Below are 13,960 nucleotides of genomic sequence, written 5' to 3' on the forward strand. Positions count from 1 at the left end.
CTTAAAAGTACTATGAAGACACTTGTAACACTTGCCTGGACAGGTCATGCTTCGCCTAGAAGAGTTGGACTTGATGATCCTCAAGGTCCCTTCCAACCCAGTATTATAGGATTCTAATCTTTGACATAAAGTAGTCATAGGTTTTAACATAACAAAACCAAAGGAAGAAATATGCAAGATAATGTTAACTTTTAATCCTTAAACACACACAGAAAAATAGCTGAAAATCTCACAAATTGAAGATGAGGGAAGATAGATTGAGAAGTGTTTTCTTCATAACAAGGCAGCAATTTTTACTTCTCTAGCAGCCATTCACAGCCAGACATCTAATAAACAATTCAAGAAATGACTTGTGGTGGCATACTCTCACTCAGTTTTATTATGGGAAAACAAGCATCCAGCATGCTCAGTAAGAACATACGAAATGTGCACTGAAAGGTTTTAGTAGCTAAGGCACCTTCCTATAAAGGGCTGTTATCTGATGCACAGCACTCTACAAGGAGAGCACTCATGGCTGTAGCACCCTACAAGACAGAGAATACCCTTCCACTTAAACTTTGGCAGGACTGTTGCCTAATGTAACCCTTATCAAGTCAAATACCACTGAGCAGTTTCATTTTAGCTAGTGACAAACATTTGAAAACACCCATTTCAGGGCATGTATTTTTCCTAAGAGAGCACTTCCCCATTTGTTCCCCAGAACAGCCCAACTGACTACCAAGGTGCAAAGTGGCTGTGTAGCACACACAGATGCACATGCACACTTGTGTATATCCTCTGTCCCCCTTTCTCCTTAAAGGAAAAACCTCTATGAAAACAAAGTCTTCAAAACCACTTTCTACCCAGAAATCAGACTTCAAAACAATACATTTCCTACCAGAGGAATTACTTGTGATCATTTTATGTAGAACAGAGGAAAATGTGGATTTTCTCTTTTGCTTAATCCTCAGAGTACAATTTCCTTTACACCAAATACAACTATCTTACAGTTCCACATAACGTTGAAGTTGACAGTGCACTGGTGCCAAAAGAAAGAGTCATCTCTACCTTGGTCTTTTGTTGTTACCCCATGCCATCCTTCCCTTGCACAAGGGTTGATCTGGGTGAAGAAACTGATCTGGGTTTCCCTGTGACAGGGCAGTATTTTACTGGTCCTTCTCCTGGTGTCTCGGTTTCTGGAGCTTTCAGCATAAACCCAGCTCTGGCTCTAATAAATCAATACAAAGGGATTTAGGAGTCCTCACCAGAGGCTTTACGTAAGCCTGAACTAGGCATCGTTTTATCTCTAAAAGTTAGCTTCCAGTTCATCTTTTCTATTCCTTTAATGTTATGATTCTATTAACCCTAACCTGATGCTACTACTGATGTTGCCAAGTAATAGTCACAGCAAGTTGAAACTACTGCTCTGAAAGTGTGGGAAGAGAAACAGAACTTGAAGGATCTCCGTTGCCAAAAGAAAGTGTATTGTAGTCAGCTTGCAGACAGTGCAATAACAGCTACTGGTGTTCACAGCAGTGTTCTGCACTCTCTACAGCTACTCTTGAAGGCCTTGGGAAAAATTCAAATCAAATAATTAAATTGAACCCCTCAATTCTCAATTACAGTCTACCAATGCCAACAAACCCACAGCCATAGGAAATCTGAATGCAATGGAAACACTAGCTCCTAATTTACTCCTCACTTATGATGGCTTTGTGCACATAGTGCCACTGCAGCTGTGCTGCTGTGTGACAGCTTAAGGGAAAAAAAGGATTTTGTAAAAGCCAAGCTAAAAAGCACTATTTTATATTTTCTTTTTAAGTGCATAAAGCTTTAATTAGCACTACTCAGCTGGAAAGCTTATAAATATTTGAGTAGCAGTAAGATGGAGTTTACTTTTACATGTATCTTAGCATAAATTGGGGTCACACGTAATTATCAAAATGACAGTATCCTCTTTGAGATCATTTTAAGAGGATCATATTTCCCAATCAGTGTTGGGAATAGCTATTTTTAATGAGAGCCACTGAACTTTTAATGTACTTCCTTTTTATTCTTTAAAGGGATTACTTACTTTCAGAGCTTCATTCATATTGGAATAGGCTGTTCCATGTCACTTTCTGTGACAAGTACTAGAGTTCTGTTTCAGTCTGTGGTTCCAAAGATAATTGGCAATGTTTAACTAAATATTAAATATGATTCCTCATGAAGGTTTTAAACCTGAATTTTGACTGAGTGTATAAATGTGAGAGATGTTTTGACTATTTTACTTCAGATGTTACGCTACCACTGAAATCTGTATTCAGCTGTTGGAGTTACAGGTTTTTCTTTAAATGCTATCAAGGTTGAAATGCTTCCCTGTGGAAAAACATTAGTTATATTTAAAAACCAGGAAATATTTTAACTTATCACAAGCAGCCGTTCTGAGTTGCTCAGTTCTTAAATACCAGATGTAGTTTAGAAGAATTTTGGGCTGAGTATAACCCCTTTGTGACTACATATGCATTAACTACATGGATTATAGGGCTTTCCTTCAAAATACTGTGTTATTCCCAGCTGCTGTTTCCTGATGATTCATACTAGATTCACTTCCCATTACGACTCAGTACCATTTAGTGTGCCTCCAACTCCAGAGCCAGCATCACCACTGGGAGCTAGCCAATGGGGATCTCATGAGGAAAAGAAATCAGGTGCTCCAGATTTTATTAATTTCATTCATAACTATCAGCGGATGAGATCCTCAGCCTCTGTCTGTTAACAGCTTCCTGGATGTTCCTCATGGTATTGTTTTGTACAGACTAATATTTAGTCCAGCATAAGCTAAAGTGCTTTAATTGATGCCCAACTTCAAATTAAGAGGGACCTCCAGATGCCAAGGATTTACCTGTATAAGCATGCTTATGTGATGTAAGATACAGAGTAAAGTAAATGTGAACTACACTTAGCAAATTTCCCTGTCACTCAAGAGGGTATTTTAATTGACCTTATTGTCTTCCTGTTATGCCTGGTATTTCTCTTACAAGGTTTATGTTTTGGTTGTATGCATTTTCTTGTGCAGATTACTTTTTAATTTGCTTCAGATCCCATGGCAACAATAGGATGAGCAGGCAGGTTTTCCAGTTCAAATTATGCACCAAACACAATCTCAAACATACATCTGGAAGGCAGACATTTGAAACAAATCCTTCGCACAGAGGAACTATATCCTACATGGGACAATTTCCAACTTCTATTGAAGGAAAACATAAGTTATTTTAAAGTATTCCTTATAAAAATATTCAAGAAACACCAGACTGATGCAGCAGGAATTCACTGCACAAACGCTGAGATTTTACATCATCAGTCTAAAGAAACCACTGTAACTGGAAGTTCAACATAATTGCATATTACACATAGAATCATAGAATCATAGAATAGTCAGGGTTGGAAAGGACCTCAAGATCATCCAGTTCCAACCCCCCTGCCATGGGCAGGGACACCTCACACTAAACCATCCCACCCAAGGCTTCGTACAACCTGGCCTTGAACACTGCCAGGGATGGAGCACTCACAACCTCCCTGGGCAACCCATTCCAGTGCCTCACCACCCTAACAGGAAAGAATTTCCTCCTTATATCCAATCTAAACTTCCCCTGTTTCAGTTTTAACCCATTACCCCTTGTCCTGTCACTACAGTCCCTGACGAAGAGTCCCTCCCCAGCATCCCTATACCTATACATATACCTTCCCCTCCTGTTTTCCATAGCATCCTAGCACACTCAGCAATGCAGTGAAAGTCAGTCAAGTTCAGTAACTAAAAACCTCCCCTAAGTGTCTGGCTAGAGCAGAATTTCTGTATTTCTAATGATTCGGAGAAAACTCCAGGAACAAACTTGCCAACAAAGTTTTCAAGCTGACAAGCAGGTATTCTTTATTGCGGCGCCGGGAGACACAGGGGATAGCTCCTCCTAACGTGTGTCTCTCTGTTGCTCCACAAGCTGTCCTTATATAGTCCCTGGGCATACATACATTACGTCATTTTCCAGAAAGTTCCCCGCATGCCTACAGAATTGTGGTGGTGGTCTCTGAGGGTCGTTTACTTCTTCCAACAATCTTCATCACTTCTGGCAGCCTTTGGAGCACACGCAGTAGATGCTCATACCAGTTTAATTGGTTCGTTAGCACAGGAGACATAATAATCCTCCTATCCTCCTACTTATCAGTTAGTTTAACTGTAGCCCATCCTGGACACCTGCCATTCCCAGATACTGCTTATCCCTGTGTCCTGTTCTTCTAGCCTGTTTTTCTTAAAACTCTGTCAACTATAACAATTTATCTTGTACAAGAATGCTCAGTGTGCTCTCTAGCTGCACTCTATTTTTTTTCTACGTATCATGCACTTTAGTAATTTTCCATCGCTACTGTTACAAAGCCATCAAACTTAACATTACTTAAAACTGATTCTAAAGGTTTATATATTCCATTTTGTGATTTTCTGCCCCCCTTGTTTCACTAAGTAACGATAATTGTTAAAATAAAAATAAACCCTTAGGAACTGTGAGCAACTTGATACATTAGAAACCCTTCAAAATATTGGGTAAACGCCATATTACAGGAGTAATCTTTTCATAGAATCATAAAATGGTTTGGACTATCAGGGACATTAAAGGTTCCAACCCCCCTGGCCAAGGGGTTCATCTTCCACCCAATCTGGTTGCTCCAAGCCCCATAAAACCTGGCCTTGAACACTGCCAGGGACGGGGCAGCCACAGCTTCACTGGGCACCCTGCGCCAGTGCCCCACCACTCTCACAGGGAAGAACTTCTGCCTAAGAGCTCATCTCAATCTCCCCTCTGTCAGTTTAGAGTCACTCCCCCTTGTCCTGTCTCTACAGGCTCTTGTCCAAAGCCTCTCTCCAGATTTCTTGTTGGCACCCTTTAGGCACTGGAAGCTGCTCTAAGGTGTCCCCAGAGCCTTCTCTTCTCCAGGTTGAACAACCCCAACTGCCTCAGCCTGTCTTCTTAGGAGAAGTGCTCCAGCCCTCTGATCTTTGTGCCCTGCTCTGGATGAAAACAGTTGAAATTTCACAAAGACAAGCCATTTACCCATTCTGGCAGCTGGTGCTTTGCTTTTGACTTCAGTAGCTCCATAAGCCTTAGCTAAGCTTGCTGTGCATTACCTGGTTTTACTTTTTCTCTTGTTTGAACTGTTTGTTTATCCACTGGGGAAAACAGGAAGGGATTGACATATGTGGTATGCTGCAACTTGATGCCATTCCCCTGGGTTTAGGACAGAGAGTCTTGCACTGAATAAGCATCAGTGCTGTTATCAGAGCACAAGCTTTCTCATTTGGATTTAAACTGCATATTCCTCCACTGTAGCTCAGAGTACAGTATCCTCAGAATTCAATATAAGTCCCAGCCTTGAAACACTTACTTTGCTGTAACTTCTGGTGCTGTCACATATACATATTTCCATTTATATTGCAACCATACCAATATTAGTACTTCAGTTACAAATCTGTACCCCATGAAGGATCATTGATTTAATTCCAGTCTATTGTAAGCAGATGGTTTACAACAGTAGCTCCTATCTGGGCCTCCATACCAAACCCAGCACTTCCTACAATCTGGATAGTAATTTATGACAGAGACACCAAATCCTGGGATAGAACCCCTCCTTCCAGCAGGCATGGGTTATCCTATTAGCTAAAAGGCTGTCACTCTTCAGTGTGGCACCCAATACTTCAGTGACTCTATCGGAGTCTTATTCAGGATGGATTAATATCAATTTTTTCCTGTTTGTTTCATTTCCTGTCATGGTAACCATGGAGATAAGCGCTGCAGGAATTAACAGAATCATTTGAAATTATATTAAATAGATAATGTCACCCAATATCCATTTTAATGTGTGCCATCCTTTAGATGTTAGCTCAGAATAGTGTTAGTGTTGAGATCCAATGCACTTCCGTAAATACTATTAAACTAATTGATTCAGCTACTAATGGTATCAAGAGACATTTGTTACCACTTAAAATATAGTATTTCACTTTTCTGGACCAGTTCCAAAGTATAGCATCGCATATGGGCAAGTCCCAAAGCTTTCTATTTACTTATTTAAGAGGGGAATTAAAGCATAGAACTGGAGCATTAGCCACGGTTATTAGGAAGGCACCTCTGCTGAAAAGGTTTTAAGGATTTATTCAGCACTATCAGTGGTAGTTCTACAAACTGCTTCTCCATTTTATATTCTTTGCATTCCCGTACACTGTGGGTTTTTTCATAATACTATTGTGCCTTTTGCATTCGCTTGAGTAGGTGACTGTGGTGAATTTTGAACAGAAAATTATCCAGGGAATGTATATACACCTCACTAAATTTGGAATGAAAAATGAGGAACAGAGTTTGCAAACAAGAAAATAAGTAAGGTAGATCTATCATCAACAGAATACAGAATACAGGAAAAAACATCCTTTAATCACAGGCAGCAAGACATCATTATCTTGGAGTTAAGGTTGCTAAGCAACTTAGCTAGTACAAAACCTACATAGCAAAACCGTTCCTGTTAATGAACTATAGGTATGGTAATAGAGATTAAACTGATGACATTATTTCATGTAGACCCTCATCTGTACAAACCAGACAAATTGTAGTATAAGTACGCAATCTTGTTCCCAATTTTCATTCTATTTTGTTGAACCATGAGATAATACGGTATAGAAAATACAGTCTATAAGACAATGCATAATGGATAGTAGAATAAATACAAAGTGAGGCATTTGCAAGTATTTGTAAGACTTATTTGCACTTACTAGACATCCTATGGCAAGTGTCTTACCTGAAGACTTCTTGAGCGCTTCTCCTTACTTCCATTCATAAAAATCCCGTAGCTGTAGAATTTGAAGACCTTTGTAGACCTTTGTAGAATTCCGCACTTTAGGTCTAAATCCTACTTTTCAATCCAGGTTCATCAGTTAATTCATCTTAGAGGCATAAAAATAACTCTGGAAAATATTAGTGGATAGATAAAGCAAGTACATGGTAATAAATCCCTTTAAAACATGCTGTGGACATACTGAATTTGACCCAGTCATTAGAAATTGTGATCCAGATTTTTACTAAATAAGCATTTGATGTAAAATGAGGCTGAATACACCAAAATGATGACTAGAGAAGTTCATGCTGTAGCTCTTATTTATAGTAAAATAAGTCAGGATATGTGAATCACAGAACAGGAGTGGGAGAGAAGGGAGGTTACACTCAAAATTTACCTTTTCCAGGAGAGGAGAGTCACATCAACACAAAATTCTGCCATTTCAGGACCTATCTCCCTGGCTGCCTTTGGCACTGCCCATTGCCCATCCGTGGCCAGACAAAGCCTTCATTGTACCACATGTTCCTCCTGCTTCTGTTCTTTACCTGCAGACTGTGTTCTAGGTAGTCTAATCACTCTTTGTGGGTAAATAAATCAAATTCAAGCAGTGTTATCTAATGAACATTATGTCTTAAGCACAGAATTCCAGAAATTCAAACAATGGCATGTACAGCTTCAAAATTCAACTGCTTCACTTGATGAAATACAAAGACTTCATTGGGTCAGTGTTCAGCTTCTTGGGCACTCTGTTCTGCAGCTCAGACTACAGGGATAAATGTAATAAGAGTAAGAATAAATGGATTTAAAGTTGATTTAGAACTTGAGTTAAACAACCTTAATTCCCTTATACCTTTGAACCATCATGCCTGCAACAGTACTTACACTGTCTAACTGTAGGGCTATGACTACTTTCAAACTACGAGTTTCTGGATCCTTGTTGCCTCAGTACCCATCCCAAGGGCTTTTACTCAAACATTTTTCCTCAGCTGGTCCACTGACCATAAAGCATCACAGCAAGACAGTGAGGGGAAGACATTAAACACCCAGTGAAAGATTTCTGCTGACTTCAGTAAACTTTGGATCAAGCGAATAACCATGCATCAAACTATGTTTTGATTAATGGGTTTCAGTGAGAACATATTTAATAAGCAAAGCCTGCAGAAAGAAAACGTACATTCTTGTTTCTCTGAGCTATCTCTTAGAGCATGGAGTTAAGAGCACCTTAGCAGTGATCTTTTCTGTTGGTTACCAGCACATGACCTTGAACAAGAGAAATATGACACCAATTTCCTGTATAAGAACCACAGAAGAAGTCAAATCACAAACTGTCCAGGGAACGTTGGCTGTCTTTATAGTAACTGAAACTGAATACAAGTCTTCTGCTTCCCAGCTGAATGTCTAAGCAAACATTAGTCTTATCAACATAGGAACAGATCTCTCTTTAATGGGTATCAACTGTCTGGCCTCTTTGACCTATCCTCTTCAACCACACAGCTTTGAATAACTTGTTTGACTTCGCCTCAGGCAGTTTGAGCTCTCAGATTTCTTCAGCATGAGTCTACCCTTCGTTGGGTGACACAGATTTGAATGCCCATTTTTCTTCTTTTACTTCTGTACTCAAAAAGTGACTATCAATCTCTTGTGATATTATTCACTCAAATGTAAGAAGTTAGGTTAATTTGGACTAAAAACTTTCCAAACCCATGAGTGGAAATCATTTGTGTTAATAGCGGTAGACTGTCCCCTGTGGATTCTTTTTTTTTCCTCCAGTACCATTTATAAACACTACTTACAACCAAGCTCATTGTTCCACCTTATTTAAGAACTATTTAATATAATGGCTTTCCTGTTTTGCTCTCTCTATTCTCAGGGAAGGGAAGGAAACCCTTGAAAAGGAGGAAAAAAACAGAACCATCATTTTGATAGCTCTGCAATAATGAATAGTTATTGCTGCCTCCAGACTAGCAGGTAAATGACCCATCTAGCGATTACCGCATCTCTGGAGCTGATTGAACATGTGAAATCTGTGTGGTCCCTCAAGGGCACCTGTTTAACTTTCAGGCAGAAGGAGTTATCTTTGTCTGATCAGAACCTGCTCCTTCTCTTCCTCAGCAGGGTATTGACCTGAAGCGCCCTTGAAATCACGGTGATCATTCTCTGCTGTTATGAGTGCAATTCAGCACAAGCAGAACTCTTTCCTCAGAGGATAACAGAAAAGCAGCTGATCATTGACTCACTTTTGCAGAGCAAACCAACAAGTTGAGGACAAAAGCACTGGGGTAAAGCAGAAATGTCTATACATGACTCATGTACATACTAATCAAACCAAGATTCATATCAACTTTGCCCACTCCACATATCAAACACACTTTGGATAGAGCAAGAATTTCTTTTCCAAAGTGAGGGTTCTCTCTCCACTCATTTTGCCTTTTTTTCTTCCTTCCTAAGATAAAAGGAACAACTATTTGAGGCTGAACTGCACCCACAGAGTACCCTGGCAGCATCTCTGTTTGCTCTTCCCCATGAAGTCTGCATTCCAAAGGAGTGGGATACCACACCTGGCACAGTTTGGTACCTACCCTGTGACTGCATCCCACTACAGAGGAATTGATGCAAACTTGGATAGCACCAGATAGAGAGAAAGCACATGTTGGCCCTGCACCATTTGCCTCCTTCCTTTGTTCTTACAAGTCAGATCTTCTCAATCTGCTTTCTGTGTGCCAACTTTTTTGCCAGTAAAACAATTTCACTCACCTACATTTCATGTGGTGCATCCCACAAACAGACACCTGTGGCAGCTGCTCCTCCTGAGTTCATCCTGCCAGAGCTCTGACACCGGATGCGTTTTCCCACTTCTCTGTGGCACTCCTTTGTCATACATACCAAGGAACTGGATTAGCTCATAACTTCAGTTTCTACAACAAATCTATCTTGTTCAGCCAGGAACTAGAGAGCTCGTATAGTGGCAATTCCCTGCTCCTCAGCTGCTCCACACTCCCATAGCATCTCATGTAGCAAGGCTTCTTGTGAAACCTCTGCCTGGCAGCCTGCTTCAGTCTCCTGCAGAGAACCTGAAAAACCCATTTATCTTCCTGTAATTCTTTTGCAACATTTTCTGTAGTTTTACAATAGACAAGATTAAAAAGAAAAAAATGCCATCACTAACAAGGAGTTTTGTACTAGGCAACAATTTAGGCTGCACTGTACAATTGTTAGGATGGCAGTTTGTTACAGCTTTTCAAGAAACAGCGTGCCACATTGCAGCTGTATTTAGATATTGTCACTCACCTATGAAGCTTCCACTGCCTTGGTCAAGAGCCCCTCAAGTTTTTCCTTTATACTTAACCAATATTTCAGAGTTGAAGCTGTGGAAAAGAAGTTCTGTTTTTTCCCCATTTAACATCCCAGCACCTTCTTTTAAACTGCACAGTTGTTGGCTTTTCCTCCTTCTGAACCTTCCCTCTCCTGCAGGATGATGGGCTGCAAATGATACGCAAATTATGTATTCAACATCCCTCTTCCTCCATTTTAAAGGCTCTGAAGAACTGTTTCTTCCTTACAAAAGAATTCATTACATAGATAAAATGAAAATCAATTAAATTTATCTCCAGGAATATTTTACACATGGTACAGCACTATTTCCTTAGGTACATGGAAGGAACTTTGCTATAGTATCTGCAGGAGCTGCTGTTAATTCTTATCCTTCTAGTCTCACAATCATCCTTAATGTTTTTAATTCCAGATGGTAGCTACCAAAAGACTTGGAATACAAAAAAAATTACGTACCCTGGGTTTCACATCAGTTTTCATCACAGCCTTGATTTTTGGGTTCCCAGCCTTCACAATTCTGTGATCATGTGCATTTATGAGTCATTGCCTCCAGTTCTATGTCCAGTTTTCAGTGGCCCACACTGGAAATAATGCCAATGTTTTTGAGATAAAGAACATCTTTATTCTAGACTCAACCCAAAACTTGAAGGTTTGGTGTGTTTTTTTGTTTGATTTGTTGATTTTTAATGAAACAGGTGACTTACATAGAGAGGGAGCTTGGATTTCACCACCAGTCAAATAACTCTCTTCCCATTCTTCATCAGAAATTCCAAGTGTGCCTATGAAATCTTCACTAGATCAAATGGGTATACTTCTTCCTGAAAAATCATTCTGGTTTGAGTAGTGGCATATTCTAAGATAAAAACTTCCAGAGCTTCCCCCAGATAAAGTTCGATGCATTTTGTGCCACTGTAGACTTGCATCCCAAGTTTCAACTGTGCACTCATGCTTTCAGCCAAGAAATGAATCTGACTGTAGAACTCTGCAGCTTTAATGGCTTCACATTTGATTATATTTATACCTCATTTAGTCTTGCAAAGCATGAGAGAACTACATTTAAGATTTCATAGAAATCAGGCTCATGCAGCAAAGCCATAGCTCATGAGACCTGTACTGCTTCACTGAGGTTATAAGCAAAATCTGCTCAGCCATTTGAGTTACGAGTTCCCCAAATACTTTTTTCTGTACAAATGACTGTACCCTACATTAATGGTGAGAGTAGGTGTTAAGTTTTATCATACAATTTAAAACCATACTATTGCAATTTATTTAGGAGCTGACTAAGCTTCCTGTGGGAACTGGTGATGAGCTCTGCTCTGCAAGTGGCAGGTAGGTAGAGATAGTAGTAATGCTGACCCTGATGCTAAAGTGCTACCTAGAAGTTTCCCTAATTCACAAGTTTATACTGTACTTAAAGAAGTAGCCGTGTTGTACCTTATGTCGTATGTTTTTACTTTTGTTTCTAAACTATACTGAGCTTCCGAAGAAATTGTATTTGTAATGGCTGAAACCATATTTTACCATGTGTAGTTTATATAATCAATTTCAGTTTTCTTATATCATTCTGTCCCTGCAGAAGATAATTTTATCCTTAATGCATCATCAGTAGAATGTCAAGTTTACATGAATGATGGTAAAATGAAAATATCTTATTTTGCAAACCAACAGTCTTGAAGTAGTTCCATTAGCTCCATGTGGTGTAGTAAACACAGAGCTCCCAGAAACACCCAACATTTTGGTAAATATGATAATTATTTTCCCTTCTTTTTGGCCTTATATCTGCAGCCATGGGAAGGGTAAACTTGGTTATTTCCAGTGTGAACCCTGCATCTGACTCTTTCCAACTTTTAATTCTTACCTTTGCCTCAAAGAGCGCAAAACAGTGGAGGCTCTGTCTACTTCTCTTATTTTTAGATCCAGCTCCTGTTGTACCATTAGCAGAACAGTCTTTATGGTGATTTATTAGAGGTCTCTTGTAGCTTTTCACATGTAACCAATATACTTGGGTACACAGGAGCAGGAGGCAGGCCAGTCATTCCTAATCATGCTACTGCAATAACAGTAAAGCCAAGGCATTATTTGCTTACAAAGAAATCTGAGTATTTTCCTCCATCCCCCCAGCATAACCCACTCTGTGCTGACTTGTTCAGGAATTTTGCCATTAGTAAGAAGTGATCTTACACAAAGATAGATACTATTCTTGTTTTTCGCAACCATCCAATAATTACTAAAAGGAGAAATTAGGAGCATTGGAAATATTTTTTTGTGCAAGCTTATTCTAGTTACCCAACATGTTTATGCAAAGTTTTGTTACGTTTAACCAAAGATGGCTGTTTTGATGTCTTTGTTCTACTTTATACTGCTATTTCATCTCAAGTATAGGTCTTTTATTTTATTAGCAACTGCTGTTAGGTTAAAAAGATTGAAGATATACCAGTTAAAAAAGTTGAGCCTTTAACCACTAACCTATGTATTGGCTAACAGAGGCTCTGAGGGATACGCTCAAGTATCTTGTTAGAATTCTTTGGGGTTGTGGGGCAAAACGGGAGCAGTACAAAAGGAAACACTGGTTTGGGTGTGTATGCGAATGTGTTTCAGCCCTCTGCTCTAACAGTGGTTCCTGAGTTTTGCTCAAGATCCTCACTATCCTGCACAAAGAAAGTTTAGGTGTTTTGTAAGTCATTCAGATTCACTGGAAGGTATTAGGCTATTGGTTTCAACTGGATTCCGTTCAGATACATGGGTTAATTAAGCACTCAGGATATGAACTTGTTGGACACAAATAAGGTGTTTGCACTATTACAACAGCACATTTTACACAAAAAGTCAGGAGTGTGCTAACTTTGCTCAATAATGTACTTTCAAATTAAATCTGATTGTCTCCATTTACCTGCTTTTGTTCACATTATGGACCATTTTTGGTGTGCACTAACTAGACTAGTTTAAGGCAAAACTAAACTGGAAGCACACATCAACCATTAATGGGTATTTTTTTCAGGGAGTCTTCACCTTCATAACACATACAGTGAGTACCTTCAGCGTGCCACACCACTGGTTTGTTTCTGCAGATCCACATCTACTGCTCCACACTATTTGCTAACACAGACACAGAACTGAAAAGCTCCCAGAACAACAGACTGCATCTTGAGACTTCTTGGAGTGGAAGCTAGTTCTTGTACTTGTTTTCCTGTGCCCAGAATAATAAGACACCAGTATAAATGCTAAGAATGTCTACTATTGCAATAACCATAAACCCTAGAAATATGGCAAAAAGATAAACTGCAAATCTGGAATCAAAGTAGGTTCTAGTTCTCCAACTAAAGGGGGACTGAGGCTGCCAGACAGAATGAAAGGGATTGCTTTTCCTTCCCACTTCAGTGCTGTAGGAAAAGCAATTAGAATCAGAAGGTTAGTCTCTTCTCTTTCTATTCCTACTGCCAGAAAAGAAGATGGAAAAACTCCTGACTTACTAGGTCAGCACAGTTTGCAAGGCTTTGCAAAGTAACAAAGATGAAAGTACTTTCTTATGCCTAAGGTTTGCCCTCTCAAAAAGACATAAGTATAAATCATACACACATAAATATATATATTGATTACATTTTATACTTTGCTGAGCACTTTCAGAAATACTATCATCAGCTAGGCAGAGCAGGGAGTGCATTTTAAGCGATAATCCCTACGGACACTAAGACATGTTTTCACAAAAAGTAATGCATCTCCCCTATATACCAATTCACTGCAACAAGCATATCAGGTTGCTGCTTTGTGTGGTTCTAACAGAATTAACCTGACCTTGTTC

This window comes from Lathamus discolor, chromosome 5 (assembly GCF_037157495.1).
Source record: "Lathamus discolor isolate bLatDis1 chromosome 5, bLatDis1.hap1, whole genome shotgun sequence".
NCBI classification, from domain to species: domain Eukaryota; kingdom Metazoa; phylum Chordata; class Aves; order Psittaciformes; family Psittacidae; genus Lathamus; species Lathamus discolor.